Here is a 20057-nt window from a genome sequence, read left to right as displayed (position 1 = left end):
CCAGCAGCTAATATTTTAGGTTTGTAATACAGCTTCAAAAAGACCTTGTATGTCACTGATAATGACTCAAGATAATGAAGTCCTACATTCAATATTTTATTTGCAGCAATTTTATTTAATAGCTGCTATTCATCATTTTATTCTTTATAACATCCCAAAGCTTCTTTCCAACATATATTAGACTTTGTAAAGAATGTAGAAGGTGAGATGAGATAAAACACATGCCATGTGTCACCAGCTTGGACCACCACCAAGCAAGCAGTCAGATAGCACTTCAATGTTTATAGAGATTATCATTAGTCCTGAAGTAATCTTGCACGATAAATTATTCCCTGTGGAACTTTTTGAAACACATACACCAACTCTTGTGATCCACTCACCTGCTTTGGCAATAGAAGAAAATGCCAAATTGAAAAATGGGTTAGAATGAGTAGGAAAGAATTTGACAAAAAACAGTCCTAGAAAAATAAGTCTTTTATACTTGAAAACTATGACTCAGCCTTTGGGGCTTTTGGGGGGGTTTTGTTGTTGTTGTTGTTGTTGTTGTTGTTGTTTTGCTATGCATTGCACTCTTAGAATTGTTTTAGACACATTTTGATTTTAAATTCATAGTCCTTTTTACGCATTTTGTGCTTCTAAATTCAGAAGATGTATTATTTTTCATCATTTTTTGGAGAATCTTTGTCTAATCAGGCATGAAAATTAACTTAGGCAATTAATACTTGTCTACGAAGTCTATGGCTATGAATGTGTGCACTAGTGCATTTATATATAAAGTTGTACAGGACTGCATAGACATATCTTTGTGTGTGTGTGTGTGTGTGTGTGTGTGTGTGTGTGTGTGTGTGTGTGTGTGTGTATGTGTGTGTGTGTGTGTGGTGGAGCTTGAACTCTGGGTCTGGGCACTATCCTTGAGCTCTTCAGTCAAACCTACTGCCTTATTCCTTAAGCCACAGTGCCACTTTTGGCTGGTTTTCTAGTGGTTCATTGGAGATAAGAGTCTCATGGACTTTAGTGTCCAGGCTGGCTTTGAAACACGATCCTCAGCCTCCTGAGTAGCTAGGATTCCAGGCATGAGCCACCTTGCCACGCTTGCTTAGACATGCCTTGCATGCATGTGTTGTAGGCATCTGATGAGAATGATTTCAATAAGGATTTGATGACAAATAATTGTGTTTATCCTTGTCTTGTGACAATAATGCAGAGCATTTTTTATTTCTCAGCTGTAAAACAACCAGTTTTATTATGGTTATGTCATATTGTTTATCAAGTATTCAGAAAATAATTATGGGTGTTTACATATTAAAATGGCAAGGTATTTTTCCTTTTTTCATTATTATGAGTCAATTTTATTGTGCTAGTTCCATACAGGAAAGGATATTTGTGCCATATATCCATTCTTACCATCATTTTTCAAAATGTTTGATAGATTTCTCTTTTTAACAAACACCCACCCTATATTTCATTAATCGGATTTCACTATTCACACATACACATGTATATATAGTCTCAGCTCTGTGTGTGTGTGTGTGTGTGTGTGTGTATGTGTGTATGTGATCAAGGAAAAATATCACATGACCATCTTAACTGATTCAGAAACAAAATTCCTTTCAAAATTTCAATGCCTTTTTATTATAACAGCTCTGCAGAATCTAGATAGAAGAAATACATCACAACATAATAAAGAATAGATATGTTTAGTTCATATTAAATATCATACTGAGTGGATAAAAATATAATCATTTTCTTCAAAGTTAGGAACAAAGTAAGAGTGTCCATTGTCCCCTCTCTTGTTCAGTATAGCACTGGAGTTTCTCTCCAGATCAACAAAGCAAGAGAAAGATTGAAAAAATGGATTACACTAAAAAAAATCAAGGAATCTATCTATCGGTAGATGATAAGAATCTACAAGGATCTGATAGATACTCTAAGAACCTGCTAGATAGGTTAGACACAGCTGGAAATGTAGCAGAATTTAAAAAGAACATCGAAAAATCAATTCCTTCTCTATATATCAATAATGAACAGGCTGGAAAAGGAATTAAGAATACAAATCCAAGAACCTGGCCTCAGTAGGTTAACCTCTAGGTATAATCTACTGAGATAAAATACCTTTATGAGCTCATTTCTTTTGCTGTGTCTCTTGGTTATCACATAGTGTTACAGTATTTCACCTGGTTATCTGATATACTGTATATATGTGTATTTGGTTATTTGAAGTCTGATCGGGAAGAGAGGGAAACAAGATGAGGGGTGGGGGTGGGGAGAGGGAAATGGGGACCAAGACATGAGAAAGAATATCAATTTTTGTGAAGTAATGCACCTTCTATCTGGTGAATATAATGTAACCCTTCTATTAATTACAATAAAAATATATGAGAAAGACCTTTATGAGGAAAGCTATAAATCCTTGAAGAATGAAATAAATCATGATATTAGAAGTTGAAAATGCATCCCACACTCATAGACTTACAGAATTAAACATGGTAAAAGCAATGCTTTAATTTGAAAAGTAAACTTTTTAGATATGTTCTTAGCATTTTCTTAAGAAATAGGAGACATAAATATTTTACAATTTTGTATTCAGTAGGCATTCTTATGGATGCATTAAAATGATAGTCATTAATAAGGTATTTACAGTGGCCAAAAAAAGAGGGGAATGAGGGAATGGAAACTCTTAGTACCAGAACTTTACCTGTGATTTTCTTTTATTAATAAGAATCTAGGGGCTGATAACATGACATAGTGATAGAATAGTTGCCTAGTATGCATGAAGAACTGGGTTCTATTTCTTGGTATCACATACACAAAACATAGCTGGAAGTATTGCTATGACTCAAGTGGTAGACCACTAATCTTGAGAAAGCACAAGGGCAGTGCCAAGGTTCTGAGTTCAAGCCCCAGGACTGATTAAAAAAATTCTATTCTAACAAAGCCCTATGCTAAGGGATAATCTATTGCCTGCAGTTAAAATAGAGCCCATTGTCTATTTTTAAAATAATTTTAATTGGCAATCAGATTAATGACATAACATGCATTTCATGGCTATTTTGGAGTTCCAACAGCATATTGGAATTAATTTAATTTGTGGATTTATCATCCAGAAAGTTAAAAAGTCAGATGCTTCTCAATTTGCAATGGGTTTCAATAAGATAAATGTGTCATCAAATAAAAATAATGCAAGTTAAAAATGTATTGAACAATATATAGGAATATATTGCCTAATAGAATATCTATTAAGTATCTCATGTAACATATTAAGTACTATATTAATCAGGAATAGCAAATAGTGGTATGGGTACTACTTTCCAATTTTTTTTGAGTTCAGCACCCAGTTTTGCAGATGGGAACCATCCCCCCCCCAAAAAAAAAACCCACACTATCAGAAAATACTGGGAAACTCAGTACCTGGATGAAGATGCGTAGTAGTTAATCTTTCTGACCGTGGAGCCCTCTAGTTGTGGTTTGCTGCCAGCATACAGAATAGTTATTATCTGCCTTTAGGTAACCAACCAAGTCAAGAAATTATCAAACTCTGAAGAAAAGTATGATTTCTACTGAATGCGTACACCTCATCATCAAATCAAATCATTGTAAGGTCAATCAATGTGAGGTAGGGGCCACCTATCGATACTACCTGATCATGTCTACAAATTTTAAGAAAAGTTAGTAGAACTTAGTTTTGCCTATTTATCTAAGTTTTTTTTATAATAATCAGCAAATTCTATCTTTTTCTATATTGTAAAATGTAAAAATATAAAGAAAATATAAAGAGTTAGTACTCCTGGGGTTTGCTTTCTTTCCTTCATTGTACACTAAGCTTTGTCTCCTCTTTTCTGATTCTATATTCTGTGTACTTAAGAATGCCAGCTTCTCTAGCTTTAGTTTTTGAATCCATCAGATTACAAATATCTATTTGAATGACTAAGCAATTTAAATTTGCCATGTTTCTTCTTTTCTAACTTTTCATCTACTCATTTATTCCTTCAGTGTAACTATGTAAAGGCGAACAGAGCATCTATGGTTCCCACCTGAAATTCTACCTACTCATGGTGCTGAAACCAAGAAGATCAAAGTAAAGAGCCAGCTCAGGCATAAAAGGTTGCAAGATTACATCTGTAATTAACCAGCAAAATTCCCATGGGAAGTGGATGGTTCCATAGTTAGAGCTTTCATTATGAGCAAGAAGCTGAGTGAAAGTGGTGGGCCCTCCATCCAGCCTCATTATTGGTACGTACAAAAAAGTGTGTGTACAAATGCACATATACACACACACACACACATTTATACAACAGTGATTGCAGATCACTCTTCTCTTTTCTAACTTCATTATTTTTACTAACAGGATTCAGTGTCTGATGGATTACCATTAAATATTTTGTAACATGTATTCTAAAATACCATAATGGGTAAATCTCATGAGTTTCATAAAAAAAATATTGCCCAGACATTGTAACCCAGGTTCGTAATAACTCTATGGAGGAAACTATACAGAAAAGATGTTTTCCATTGCCACCTTCTGAGTCTAGGAATCTACTGCATGATAGCAGTGTTCTATAAGGAACTTGGAGGTGGAAGTCTCAAAGTCCAGGGTCAAGTTCCAGCTCAGTCATTGACAATATTCATTGTCTTGAACTGTTATAGTCTACTGACAGACATAGACTTATTTGTTAACTCCCTGCCTTCTCCAGGTACATACCTAACCCCATGGAGACCACAAACTTTCTCTTCTAAGTTCTGGGACTTTCCTTTCACATCAAATAGAAATATAAACTATTCTGTTTAAAACTACCTTTTTGTATTCATATGACACTCAGAAAATATTAATACATTGTCGACAGATGACAAAACGAAGGGAAGTGCTTAAACCCCAGTTGTATACCTCTTGTGCAGGTGTTCAGAGGTAATCGTGGTTGACTAGCATTCAAAAGTCGCTCTTATTCTCTTTTATTAAAATTGCTGTTCAGACCAACAATTCTGTTTATTTTGACCTGTTTTTGTGAGAGCGGAGACTCATGGCACCCAGGGACCTCCCTCGGAATTCATTACAGCAGCAAGCACTCAAATCCATGGCAAGGCATTACTTGTATTCCAGCTTTGAAACTAAAAGATAACCTTCACATTTTATGAAGTCAATTTCATTCATTAGGCAAATTGCCACATTTGAGAATAAGCAAATTAAGCATTTTCATCTGCCTTTTGGCTTCTGTGAGTAGTGTAATCACCACAGATTGTGTCATGGATCCGATTCAAAGCCTTGTAATTGTTTGTCAGTGGGTGACAGGATGTTGAGCCTTCTCCTGGGGCTTGTTCCCGGCCCACCTTCAGCTCCCTGCTCTCTTCGGACATACCATGACTTCTGCGATACAATGAGGATCATTTAGAAGCATTGTTCTCTCCAGCCTCTTAGGCCATATTCAATTTGGAGGATCTTGCTGTCCCCATCTTAAGTTGAAGTAATCACAATTCACAGCAAAAGTAATGAATAGTTGCTTATTGTCTGTGTTGAACTGTGTGGCAAAGAAACACTCTGCATGCGGACCCCTTCCAGGAAACTCAAATTTCTATTATTAATCTTTGTTGTAAATTGCTACCATCTATGGAAATTGCTAGGGCACAAAATGCACAAATATATTCCCTTTGTTAAAAATCTAATTGATTCATTTAGAGCTCTCTTTTGTTAATCCACCAAATCACAGCTACTAAATATTGCATGTTATAGCCATAGACACAGACATTATTAACATAACAATTATTGTGGGTTATTTTTTTCCACCCACAGTCACATCACATATATATTTTTTGGCATATAAATGGCCTACACTTTAGGAAAATGTATTACAGCATGCAGTTTACCTTTAGAGACAAGGCTTGTAGGAGAATAATATGATGACTCTTTCTTCATTATGTAAGTGTATGAGCGTGTTTATACAAACACATATGAATATGTTATTTCATCGTTAATTATATTTTATGGAACTTTAAAAACAGAGTCCTGATAAACACTACTAATCCATTATCTCTCTTCTTTCCTCTCTCTCTTTGAAAAATGATTCTGACTTTCACATTGCAGTTAGCATTTTACTGTTAGTTGGCTCAATGTAGCAATAAGACAAAGAAAATGTCTATGCCCCTTTAAATTTGTCTTTTACATTGGAACGATCCTTCTAAACAATAGAATCAACAGTTGTGAGATTACCCAGAAATCACTAGGCATTGTATTTACACATAGGCTGCCTACTTCCTCAATAGCCTATGAGGCAAGGAGCATCATATACCTCATCTTGGGAATGGTTGAAAGGAGCCGATCTGACATATCTCTAGAGGCACAGGAGCTTATGCTGAGCTTCAATCTCCAGTTCCTGGATTTAGATCCTCAGGATTAAACATCCTCATTATAACACTAAGTACACCTGTGTTTTGGCAAATTCAACTTACTACTCAAATGAAGACAAGTTTAACTTTTTCAAGCTTTTAGAGTATAATGTTCCAATATAAATTTTAATTTCAGATTATATTTCAGTCAATGATCTATGTAAAACAGACCATTTGATATACAATATACATCCTGTCTTTATTTGAAAAGGCTTAGCATGGTGTGAAGGAAACATATTATTCTGCTATAGTTTTTAATGTCCATCCACGGACATTTATTTACTCATCTCTCAGTACTCTCAAACACATTAGACCTCTCTGGAGGTGATACAAAACTTGGAGGATAGCTCTGGAGATTTCTTTGCCAATATGTTCTCTCTGGTTTTCAGCCACGCTTAAATGTGTGAACTACAAATGACAAGCTATAATGCATCCAATAGTGGTCTTTAGGGTCTGAAATCCTCTACATTCATTAATTATTAGGCATTTGAGATAATCCATTGCTCTACTTGAAACTGTTGTTCAATCAATAGTTATTTTAATCAATAGTTATTTTAATTTTTAGAGTGTAGTGTTCACTGAAGATCCTCTATGATTATAGAGTCACTGATACTCTTCTTTATAGCTGATAATAAAAACTCTTTAGCCAGGCACTAGTCATGACTTTCATTTACCCTGTTTGTAGGAATTTCTGTGAATCTCACTGTTGGGGTTTTTAATCCTCGGTCCCTCCCGACCTGCAAGAGGGATAGAGAGAACATGCCCCGACCAGGATGAGCCAAGAAAGGAGAGGGCCAACTCACCGCCCTCACCCAGCGCAACCTCGCTGGAGGACAATCAGATGCGTCAGGGAGACCCACATCTCACTACAGAAAATCAGCTTCCCCAGGGCTGAGAATCCTTTTGATAAAGTTAGGGCACTCAATGGCTCAAGCATCCCAGGCACATCATTCATATCACAGAGTGGAAATCTGTACTTTTCCACTCTAGAAATTACTGAGTTATATTCTGGGGGACCGGAAGGGGAATCACAGAAATGGTGAAACAAAGGACAAAGGGTGAAACAATGCAATGGCAATATTCACAAAACACTATGAACTATATCATTTGACAAAGGAGGGTAGGGGTGATAGAAAATGAAGGAGGGGTAACAATGTTCAACAAGAACTGTGTTCATTTCTTGACTTTGTAACTGTAACTCCTCTTTACATCACCTTTACAATGAAAAAAAGAAGAAGAAAAGAAAAGAAACAAGATTAGGAGCCCCCAAATCTGTATGTTTTATATGAACTATGCCAACCAAAAGCAACACTATTTTCTGCTTCTAAAAGGCACGGTGTCACAGAAAAGACAGTTATATTCCTGCACTGCTCTTCTCTACAAATACTTTGCATTTTTTTGAGCAATCATATCTTGATTTTCACTCCCAGTTTCTGATTCTTTTGCAAAAATATTCCGTAAGTATCACAGAGTCCTTGCAAACTTCTATCTCAAGTTTTAACAGAACTTTTTACTTGCAAATTAGAATGCAAAATAGTTGGACTTAGATGGAGGTAAAAGGGAAATACCTATTACAGCATCTGCAAATTACAAGTGAAAGTCACTTATAACTTATCCTGTGGTGCTTTTCAGAAACTTCACTTGTTTTCCTCAAAGAAGAAAAATGCTTCATGAAAGGCCTAATAACACAGTTAAATTACTGGGGATAATTTGAAAATTTAAGTTTTATGGAATTTAGATGATTACTCAAATCCCAGCAAGTTGCATAATGGACATAATTTTTTATAACAATTGAGAAATTACCCTGCACATGATATACTGCATTGATTTCAGCCTAGCATTTAAAAATTATATTTAACCCAAGTCACCAATCAAAAGATTTTTGGTGGGGGTGCAAAATATAAACAAGAACAACTTTGGATATCGTTATTGTTCTAAAATTTTAAATTAAAAATAATGTATCTAGAATATCAAGTCATATAATCTTTGGATGGTCACAAATCAATCAGAAAGCCATGTTTATCTATATAGATATATACAAGGCTGAGTGTGTATGTGTATATATGTAAATGGGTGTCCTGTAGTGACAAAGAATGCAGTACTCTTAAGGGATTATCAGGATTGATTTACATAAGGTGTAGTATTACCTATAATATGTGCACACTTCCTGTATATTTAAGTCATCTCTAACTTACTGTTAGTATCTAATAATATGTCAAGAATATGCAATGTGTTATTATACTATCTTGTTTACAAAATAAACTAAAAACATCTTACATTCATTGCACATGCAACTTTTACAGATTCTTTTCTATTAGTCATTGGTTGAAAATTCAGAGGTGTGGAATCTGTGGTCATAGAGGGTGGACTCTAATTCTGTATTATATATATAATATATATGCATATTTGCATATACAAGCATTTGTATACATGTTTAGTTTATGTGTGTCTATACTGTATATGTATATTAGGTGACATTACATCTCACTAAACCAGATTATACCAGATGTATGCTCATCATGTATCTGAAAGGCTTTGGAAAGAAAATCACAATGTGAAACTTGATGTGGGCTAAGTCTCAAGACCCTGCCTGAAAAAAATTGTTAGTATTAAAGGACTAAGTTTATAAGTGGAAAAATGGAATGCCTACTTAGTAAATTTGATGTCCTGAAATTAAATCCTTAGAAGACTGGGTAAAAAATGTCAGTTATCCAATTCCTGGCTGCACTACAAATTATTACATAATCTAAAAGGAAAAACAAGAGATCAAGAAGAAGCAAGAGTAAGAAAAATATGAAGGGGAAATGGAAGTCAAGAGAGAAAATTAAGTAGGAAGCGAATGAACAATAAGGAATATTCTTTTGGTCCTGTACTCAAACATTTTAAATATGACATTCCTAGCTACTCAGGAGGCTGAAATTTGAGGATCAAGTTTCAAAGCCAGCCTGGGCACAAAAGGTCCTGAGATTCTTATCTCCAATTAACCTCTAGAAAATAGGAATGGAGGCTTGGCTCAAAGGTAGGACAGTAACCTGGAGCTGATAAGCTCAGGGACAACATCCAGGCCCAGGACTAGCGTGGTAGCCTTGAGCTGAAGAGCTCAGGGACAGTGCACAGCTCAAGCCCCATGACTCAACCCCCCCCAAAATGACACTTCTCTCTTAACCTGATAGTTACCATGAAGTCACAAGCCATTGGCAAAGATAAAACAGAGAAGGTAGGAAAATGTTTATGTGTACCCAGTGTGGGAAAGGCACTTTGGAATCTAAAATTCTGAACCATTGCTGAAGGAATCCTCAGTGCACTAATAGAAGAAGCTGCATGTCTATTTATGTGCAAATATCAAACAGTTTTGTGACTATGGTTTTACAGTATCATTTAAAATGTAGTATTATGTCACCAATATTGCTGATTATCTATAATTGCTGGAACTGTGTGGAGCTTTTATGCTTGCTTAGCAACTTGCACATTTTTGTGAATGACCACATTGGAGCTCTATGCTCAAGTCCTTGAATTTATAGATGGCTTTTGGAAGTACAGCCACATGCACAATGTAAATTCTGGCAACCCATGAAAAATACAAAGTTTTTCCCTCTTCTGATGTCTTCTTCAATTTTAATGTTCAAGGTTTCATCATTTTTTATTGTAGAAGTCATTCACAGCTGTGATTAAGCTTAAATGTATTTTATTGTTCTTGGAAGTTATTTTGAATGGGATTATATTCCTAATTTTCTTTCAATCCTGTTCAATATTGGTATATAAAGCCACCGATTTTTATGTGTTCATATGTCTTTTATGCCCTACTATCTTACTGAAAGTGTCTATTCGACCTAAGTATTCATTTTTTGGTAGAAATTATAGGGTCTATATAGGTTCATGCCCTCTGTAACTAAGGAATATTTTGCTTCCTCTTTCCCTTTGTGGGTCTATTTTTTTTCTACCTCTCTTGCTTTATTGCTTAGACTAGAAATTCCTATAATGTATTGAATAAGAATGAAATGAATGTTGATCTATGTCTCAAAACACAGAAATAAAACCATACATGGTGCAATTATCTAACCCATTGTCAAAGGAACCAAAACTACATTACGAAAACTTCTTCAACACATGATGCTTACTAAAATGATTACTTTCACCAGGAGACTAAAACTAGACTCCTGTCACTCACCCTACTAAAAACTCCTCCAAATGATTCAAAAATCTTAATGTAAAATCTGAAACTTTGAAACTACTGTAGGAAACCATACAAAAAAATCTATGAGGAAATCTTTGCCAGCTAGTCTATGGATAAAGAATTAATATCCAGAGTACACAAAGAACTCAAAAAATTAACAGTAAAAAAACAACTCAATGAATAAAAGGAAAACAGTTGAACAGAAATATGTAATACAAATAAAAATGGCTAATAAGTACATAAAGAAATGTTTATGTTGTTAACCCTAAAAAAAATAAAATTACACAAAGACTGCATCTCATCCCACTCAGAAATGGCAATCATCTTGCAGGAAAATAACAGTGATTTGGGGTGAGGAAGTGATGCTGCCTCTGCATACTACACTACACAGCTTTCCACAGACTGAGTAGATGACATCCAGATCGATCCTTAGCTCCCCCGAAACCCCTTGGCTCATGGGTGCATGTGCTCCATATGTCAAAGATCAGTTCTCTCTGTGTCGTTATTTCCTGCTTCACAGCTTCAGACTCTGCAAAGTTCGTAAAATGACATTGACACAGGGCTTCTGGATGCAGTGTGCCAAGAAAATCCTGCGCAGGTAATGTCCTCTACAGCTTCAATCAGTGACCTTCACTTCTGAATGTGTGCCCCTCTTTTTTCTTCATCTTGTTCATGAGTCATGCAAGCAGACCCAAACATCCTTTTGCATATAACACCACACTCTTCATTCAGTCCTTTTCCTGCTAAAGCTCTACACTTTCTGGATGGTATTATGTACTCATTGTGATCCTGGGCCTCCAGAATTAGTATTACTAAATCATTCTTTTGTTTATTTGTTTTTGTTGTTTTTTTATTTTATCTTTGGGATAATATATAGAGGAGTTAGAGTTGCATTTGTCAGGTAGTGGGTGCATTACTTCTCATGCATTGATGCCCCTTTTCATATTTTTGTCCCTGTTTCCCTCCCAATTATCTTGTTTTCCCCCCTTCCCTTCCCTATTTCAAATAAACAAATAAGGGTATATACAATATACCATGTAACAAAGTCAGGTATAGTAACAACATGAGATTAACAAAAAAATAAATAAAAAGAAGAGAAGAGAAATAACATAGTACATTAAGAACAATAATCACACAAGATACTCTCTGGTCTTTCTTCAACAAATACTTTTGAGTTCTTATGTGTGCCTCTCACTAGCATGCAAGAAGACCTGGGTTCAATTCCTCAGTACCACATACATAGAAAAAAGCTGGAAGTGGTGCTTAGTCTCAAGTGGTAGAGTTCTGGCCTTGAGAAAGTCCAAGGACAGTGCTCAGGCCCTGAGCTCAAGGCCAGGACTGGCCAAAAAAAAAATATTCTTGTGCCTAGCACGTGTGACCCGGGCCTGTGATCTTAGCTACTCAGTATACAGAGATCTGAGGGTTCTGGTCCGATACTAACCTGGGGAAGGAAACCCTGTGAGACTTTACCTTCAGTTAACCACCAGAAAACCAGAAGTAGAGCTGTGGCTCAAAGTGGTAGAACACTTGCCTTGAACAAAAATAGCTCATGTACAACACCCAGACCCCAAGTTCAACCCCCACAAATGATAAAATGAAACAAAACAAAAATCTTACAGAAACAAATACTTGCCATCAGTGATAGAGACACTACCTAACAAATACAAGTCCCTAAATCCAAGTGCAGTTATCATAAGACAAAGCACAACATCTTAAATATCATCTAATGTTCTAGAACAGACATTCAGTGTCCAGGAAAGCACTATAACTAAACTGCACAGTTATCATAAGGCCATGTTCACAAATCTTAAATTTAATAGGAATTAATGTCATGTTACTAGAATAAACTCCTCTCTCCTCTCTCTTTTTGTTTTTTTTCTTGCATCCCCTTGACATGGAGGCAGACATTTCAGTGTGGTATAGCCCAGGAGCGAGAGTTCACATTTACATTTGTAATGGGAACATTTCTGAACCTCCCCTCACTCTTCACAGAATGTTTATCGCGCGCTGGTGACATAACCATTATCTTTTCAGTCTAATCTTCTTTGTCGCTGTAACATCTGAAGTGCAGGACAGAGGATTAGCAGTGCCTTGACTTAATCAGTTTATAAAAATCCCCAGGGAAAGCCACCCTGCCTTTCCTACACCACAGATGTTTTGTTTTCACTTGATTAGGCAATTGATTTGGCCCCCAGTGCCTTAGGAAAGGAAAGATGTTCTTAGAGTGCATTTATGCAGGATGGAGGGCAAGGGAATGGAAGAGGTCATGTGTAGTACAGCTGGATGCAGAGTGGGGCATTCCAGGAAGCTGCCTTGGGTTGGCTTTACCAGCTGGAAAAAGGGTAAGAACAAGACATTTGCAGATAGTTTATCCTTTTTATCCCACAACCTGCTAAAGTGTGGTCGAGTGCACTGTGATTCACGACACAGCAGGACTTTCTCTACTGTAATTCACGCTTTGTATATAGCAGCTGTACATTGAGAAGATTACTAGGAAGCCATTTGGAGAGAAGTCAAGTTCAAGTTGTTTGCACAGGTGAATGAGCAGTGCAGTCTGGGCTCTGGACTTTTTCCCCTCCTTTCAGCCTAATGCTAAATGAACTTATTAAAGGCTCATTTAAAGGAGGAGAGGAGAAAAAACTTGTCTAAGTGATGTCTAGAGTGTGGATTATTTTTTTCAAACCTGTTCCCAAATGCTCTCTTTCTGGGTCCGTTTTCCTCTTATTGGAATCCTTATACCATTCTTGTACCATATTTCTGCTTGTTCCTGTTGAGCTATTATGATAGTATTATGGAAATTTAACTCTTTCATTCATCCCTGTATTACCAAGCACTTTCTTGAAATGCTATTGAATGTATTTCCTATCCCTTCTCTTTGAGGATTTGTTTGACATAACTTTCTAAAACAACATTCCTTCATAAATTAGTCCAACTAAAATAGAAAGTTTAGTACAGTATCAACACTGATATATTTAGCTTATTTTATTTGCTACTTGAAGATTATATTTAAATATTTTATTGTCTTTTATATTGCAGAGTATATTCTGGTATCCCAACCAAATATGTAATCTGATGGGAAAAAAATCTTATTTTGAGCAAAGTTTTAAAATGATACTATGTACTTATGTGTCCAAATAACAGGTCATCATTTTAATTGTGTAAAAAATATTTTCTCAAATTTAAGTCAATCTCTTTCAGAAATGTTAAGGTTTTACTTTCCCTTTTGTCATCATTCAAATATACACATGTTAAAGAACAGGCTCATTTATCAATGAGTTTCTTTTTAATTTGAATTATTTTAGTATGTAATTACTTCTGATGTAGGGCAAAGCACTTTTTAGACTGAAAGTACTGAATTATATGTCTGCCACTCCCTCCACATCAATGTATTACTTTTGATGATAAATAAAATCCCAATATTCGTTATAAATATCAAAGTGGTCTGTATGATAAGAGCCTATTGTGCATACACCATGAAAGCAAAGAAAAAAATTCTAAAATTCAAGTAATAGTGTTTCTGGCGAGAATTCTCTGGCGAGATTTCAATGTCTCTATATCGTTTCCTTGCAGAGGTAAAACATGAACATTTACATTAGGTATACAAAGTAAGGCATCCTGAAAATGAGAACTAGTTGAACATGCATGTGTTTGTGAGCATCAACAGTAACAGAGATCATCATGGAGATGAATAATCCTTTTAATCCTTCTTAGAATACACCCCTCAAGCCAAAAGGTAATCACTGTGTAATGAGTTATATACACCCATGATAAAAGTGCATGGGGTAGTATGAATAATTTGAAGGAGAACCCCTTAAACCGTCCTTCACAGATAATTAGCTTCATGAGATTAAGAATGTATTCTGAAGATTAACTAAAAGTCCCTACTGCAAAATAGTGTAACATATGAAGGGCTCTTGCAGGCCATCTGGTGTGGGAGGGTAACATGGTCTCTGGGGAGCTTTGTTTGGTTCTGCCACAATCTGTTACTACGCCCCATATTTGAAAGCTGATTCCAAAGGAGTTCCAGAAAGTCTTCTAAGACACTATCAAGATTATGAAGCTATGATAACCATGCTGGTCCAGTTCTACTGTTACATATTTCTCTTCCCATTTGTAGTTGACTATAAATCCAGTGCTCACTCACTCTTAACTAACCCAAAATCATTTGAGGCCACAATGCTAAGAGTACCTACTCTAAGCACATCACATTGTCAGTTTCCGCCACAATGGTGTGTGTACAATACTCAAGTTGTCAGAATCTTCTCTGTGCAATGTTTAACATCTTGTGTTATATGTATTTCAAAAAATATGAAGAATAGTTTAGCTGTAAGTTGGAATGGTTTAATAAGTGGTCATTCATGACTACAAAGGCTGTGAGCTTGCACTTACGTCTAAAGACCTCAAAATCCTGTCACCTAAAGTGATTGTATTTACTGGATTTTTAAAAATCATGTAAATCTCATCAATATAATAATAAGCACAGCTCAGACACTACACTGGCAATTTTTTGTTCTGCCAAATGTTAATATATTCAAGTGCCCTCCAGAGTCATTCTGGTAAAGAAAGGCTTATAATTTTAACTGTAACACCAAAGTCTGACAGAGATAGATTCTTAGAATATAGTCTTTAAGTGAAGTAAAGCAGACCCAAACAAATATAGGCTCCATGGTTTTCCTTTGTGATAATTAGTATATGTCTAGGATTTTCCTAGCAAAGAACCACAATAGCTCAATAGCCATGTACATATGACCATAAAAATGATGCTAATCAAAATGAAATTAAAGATATGGGAAGAAGGGCGATTTCTGTTTCTTAGCTTTTCAGTTGTTGTTAAGGTATGATATGAAGTTATTTCGTTTTCTTTCATTTTTCCCTCTTTGGTTTATCCCCTGCTTTCACTATTTTTTTGGTACCCTGTGTCTTATTATCTGACTTGGAGAATGAAAGGGGAACAACAAAATGGTGAGATGGATGACAAAGGGTGAACCAATGCAATACTCACAAGACAATGCTGGAAATGAATTTTAATAAAGGGGAGTGTGGGAGGAGGGACCAGGAGGAGGAAAAGTGGGATAAAAATTTAGGAAGGAGGTAACAATGTTCTAAAAGAAGTATACTCATTACCTTGCTTATATAACTTAACCCCTCTGATATCACCCTTAAAATAAAATAAGATTTAACAAACGGGTAAATTAACATAGAAGTGAATGAATGAATGTTGAAGTCCAAATTTACTGGAACCGTGCCTCCTAATACCTTAGTCTTAAAATTTACATATTCAAACTGTGAAAAATAAATTCCTTTTTTTTTTTTTTTTTTGGCTAGTCCGAGGCTTGAGCTCTGGGCCTGAACATTGTCCTTGGACATTCTCAAGGCTAGTACTCTAACACTTGAGCACCAGCACCACTTCTGGCATTTTTTCTATGTATGTGGTACTGAGGAATTGAATCCAGGTCTTGGTACATGCTAGGCAAGCACTCTATGGCTAGATCAAACTCCCAGCACTCCCTTTGTTTTTAATCCATCTTGCAGCATTTTATTGCAGCAGATTGAGCAGAAAGAATACTTGGGGAAAAAGCATGTTCACTATTTTACCAGTAGTCTGTATAAAATATCTTCTCTTTTTATTGTGTGACTGGAATGAATGTGCTCTTTCATTGGTTTGTCTTGTCAATTACTTAACCTGGATGGTTGTGGAAATGAAATAGCACTATCTAAATATGGTGCCTTTCAAGAATTTTGAATTTGAAAGTCAAGCTTATATACATACCTTGATTTGGAACTGTGAGAATTTTAGCATTCTAGTGTGTTAGAATTTGAAGACTTCTTAATTGGAAAGGGAGTTCCTACTCCTGGTTGGGAGGGGGTAGCTGGGAGGCAGAAACCCAGCCTGAGAAGGAGCAGTGCTGAACAGAGTGAGGTAGTCCTAGCCAATGGTATGTAAAGCATCTTTATTTCAATATTATTGTGAATCACATGGAACATTTTAGGGAGAGTCCCAGGAAATCATAAGGTGGGGCAGAAATTAGCAGGTAGGAACTTGCCTAAGGAGTACCCTTAGGAGAAATATTATGGGAAACTGAATAAAACAAGGTTGAGGAAAGGGATGAGTTGATCTTTAATACGAACAAAGGTGTGAGCATATTCTACACATCCTGCCTTTGAATCTGGGAAAGCAATGCCTGAATCATCCAAAGCTGAAATAGAAGGGTTCAGGTATTTTATATTGTTGGCATATTATTGGATATAATGTGCTGTTAGAAAAGCATGGTGCCTATTAAAAGTAGCATTCTTTGACTGAAGGGAATTTTCAAGATGAGACTCACGATTCAGCCATTTCCAGTACTCCTCCAGATAAGAGAAGAAGACCATAGCCTGACACCTGGTTTAAATACAAACAACACATTTATTTGTATTGTGACACATAGTACTTGTAATTTTTCCTGTTTTCATTTTCAATAAACTTGCAATTATTTAATGTACTACAAATTTTATTGCATCATTTATCATTTATCATATTCTTACCCATTAAGATTTTTTTTAAAGAGTAACATTCCAGGTAATAAGATTCTGCTTACAATGAAATAGAACCAAAATTAAAGAGACAACTATGCCAGCTACCAGAGGAACAAACACCTGATATCAACTCAAACTGTTCAATTTCTCGGATCTATATTTCAAGAGAGTTCCATAAATAGTCATAACTCAGATTTTATCAAGTAAAAATGATTCTCAAATTCAAGCAAAACATTACAAATATGGATACATATCTACTTAGTTTAGTTTTGCTTCTAATTCTGAAAAGTTAGAAACAGCCCAGTTGAGAAGACAGGCAGGAACCAAGAAGGGATACTGAGTGGTAAAGAAATCAAAGCTATATATGTATACATACATGAGTATATATCATTGTATAAATGTGTATGTATGTATGTATGTATGTATGTATGTATGTATGCATCTCTCTATCTATGTATGTATGTATCTATTTACTTTAATACAACATTATCTGGAAACCAACAAAACACTATTTGAAAAATAGAGGACATGGTTAAAAAAGTGAATAACACCAAAGTTCACTTTGTGCACATAGGGAAATATCCCTATAAAAATACCCGTAAAAAGTATTTATATTACAAAGGTACATTGATTCAAAAATAAATGCAATCCAATTGTTCAACTGGTTCCAATTAAACATGTTTAAGCCTTATGGCTATTGCAAATCTATTAAAAAGAATGATACTTAATATGTTTTCTGAAATAAGCTTCAAAATATGTACTTGGGATGGAACAAAACAAAGGATTACACTGGATAAAAATGTGTTTTCTTGAAACTAAAGAGCTAGGGTCAAATAAAAGTTAAATCCTACCTCAAAGGTATAATCACCCAGGATACTGATCAGAGGGGAGCCATAGGTAGACGGAATTGATCTTGTGAAATATGAGTATAATCTGAAATCACTACAAGGCAGAGAGAGACAGAGGAAACAGTAGCCATTTTAGGTATATATCTAGAGAGGACCACTGCCTTGGATGATGCCATCCCTTTGACCAGGAGTGTCTACTGCAGTTTCAATTCTACACCACTAGGTGTGAGAACGATACTATTCCCACTATTTCCAGAATCTTAGCTCAGAGCCTCTATTCTTCTTGACAGCTCAATGTTTTACAACATATATGACACACACACACACACACACACACTCACACTATATATATAGATAGATAGATATATACATATATATATAGAGAGAGAGAGAGAATTTATTATTCTGGACAGCTCAATGCCTCTGTAGCATTTATATGCACATATGTATATATATATATATATGTGTGTGTGTATGTATTTCTTTATCATATATATGTATATATTACTTTCTATTAAGTTACTGTGTTAAAGTATATGAACTATAATTATCCATCACACACACAGAATATGCTACTACTGTTGATATAAAATTATTTTTAAACATATGAAAATATTTTTCCTATACACAGAAGTATCTCTTGAAACACATATAATAACTAATAATATTAGTTGAGTTCAGGGGGAAAATACTGAGGATCATGGAGCCTGAGATAGAACTAAGATATTCCATGATAGTGTTCCTGTACATTTTGACACATATGAAAATATTCTTTCATATAATATCCCCTAGAACAACCAATGTTAATGTCTAAAAATGTGGAATTGCTTTGAATGTGTACTTCCTACAAACCTTGGACTATAGGATTAGCACAATCAATAGTTGAATATTGTATTCTTACTTCATCCCAGAGACTCCACTAAGTGCAAAAGATAGAGTTGCCTACAAAAGAAGTATTGATTCTGTGAACTCGGAACTGCAGATAAGAGAATGAACAAAGCAATGGTTACATGAATATCTTCTTGTGATTTTCGTGGGAAAGCAATATCATCATCACTAAACTACACTAAACATTGTGATACCCTTCCAATATCTTATTTTACTTACATGAATACAGTTTCTATTTTCTATAATGTATAACATGTAACATATAAGCAATATATAACTAATTTTTTCATAGGTACATCTTGGGTAGCTAAGGAGATTAGTAAAGACCGATCTATTCAATTTTTGAGTAAATTAAAATTTGTATAAAGTCTTGATCAATCAAATACCAAAGAAAATCTCTGTTTTGTCATCTTTTTCTCTTATAAAATGACACACAAGTAACTGACTTCATGACCCCTAGCCAATCAGAAAATGGTCACAATTTTAAGCCTTTGAAATTTTCTTATCCAGGAAAGAATATTCTAGTCCTTTCAAAAATTATAAATGTCTTCGTTAATTATTCAAAGTGTCAATGGTAATCATGGAAACACATTAAATCATTTGAAGATGATACATTTAAAAATACCCCCTGAGTAGATATTCTCTCTCAGCTGCCCCCAGTTGACTAATCAAAACTGAAAGATATTTTTTGTCGCTGATTTTGCTGGTTGTTTTGCTTTTTCACTTAAGAAGCTGAATAAACACCAGGTTTCTAACACAATTACATAAATTTAGAAACTAATGGCAAACAGATCTTCAGAGTTCTGAAGTCCAGTATAGACAAATGCTTGCAAAATATCAGTTTTTATTTTACAGATCTTGGATTAGTCACATCCAGCAAAAGGAGAGAATCCTATGACTTTAAGTACCAAAAACCTTGTCCAGATAAGATTTTGTTAAATTTGTGTTATTGGGCCATTTATCAGCCTTTTAATATTTCCTAAAGTTATAATCTCCAGAAAACTCTACATAACAATTTCTTTACCTATGACACAAGATGATACAAGCAACGACTGCAGATATTTGCATAAGACTTCCAAGACTTTGACAGTATTTACCATGGGCCTTCTTGGCTTACTATTGTAGTTTGTCTATTTTCTAGTATACGTTTAAGAAGGCGTATGGAAGTCTCAATTGCTTAAAACACTGGAATAGACTTCCAAGCCTGTTCAAAGTAATTTCCTACTAACAACATGATGTTTACATAGGATTTGAGA

Source organism: Megascapheus bottae, chromosome 4 (assembly GCF_031878675.1).
Source record: "Megascapheus bottae isolate mThoBot1 chromosome 4, mThoBot2.hap1, whole genome shotgun sequence".
In the NCBI taxonomy this organism is placed as follows: domain Eukaryota; kingdom Metazoa; phylum Chordata; class Mammalia; order Rodentia; family Geomyidae; genus Megascapheus; species Megascapheus bottae.
The sequence above is the reverse complement of the archived record's forward strand: the minus strand, read 5'-3'. Positions refer to the sequence as shown.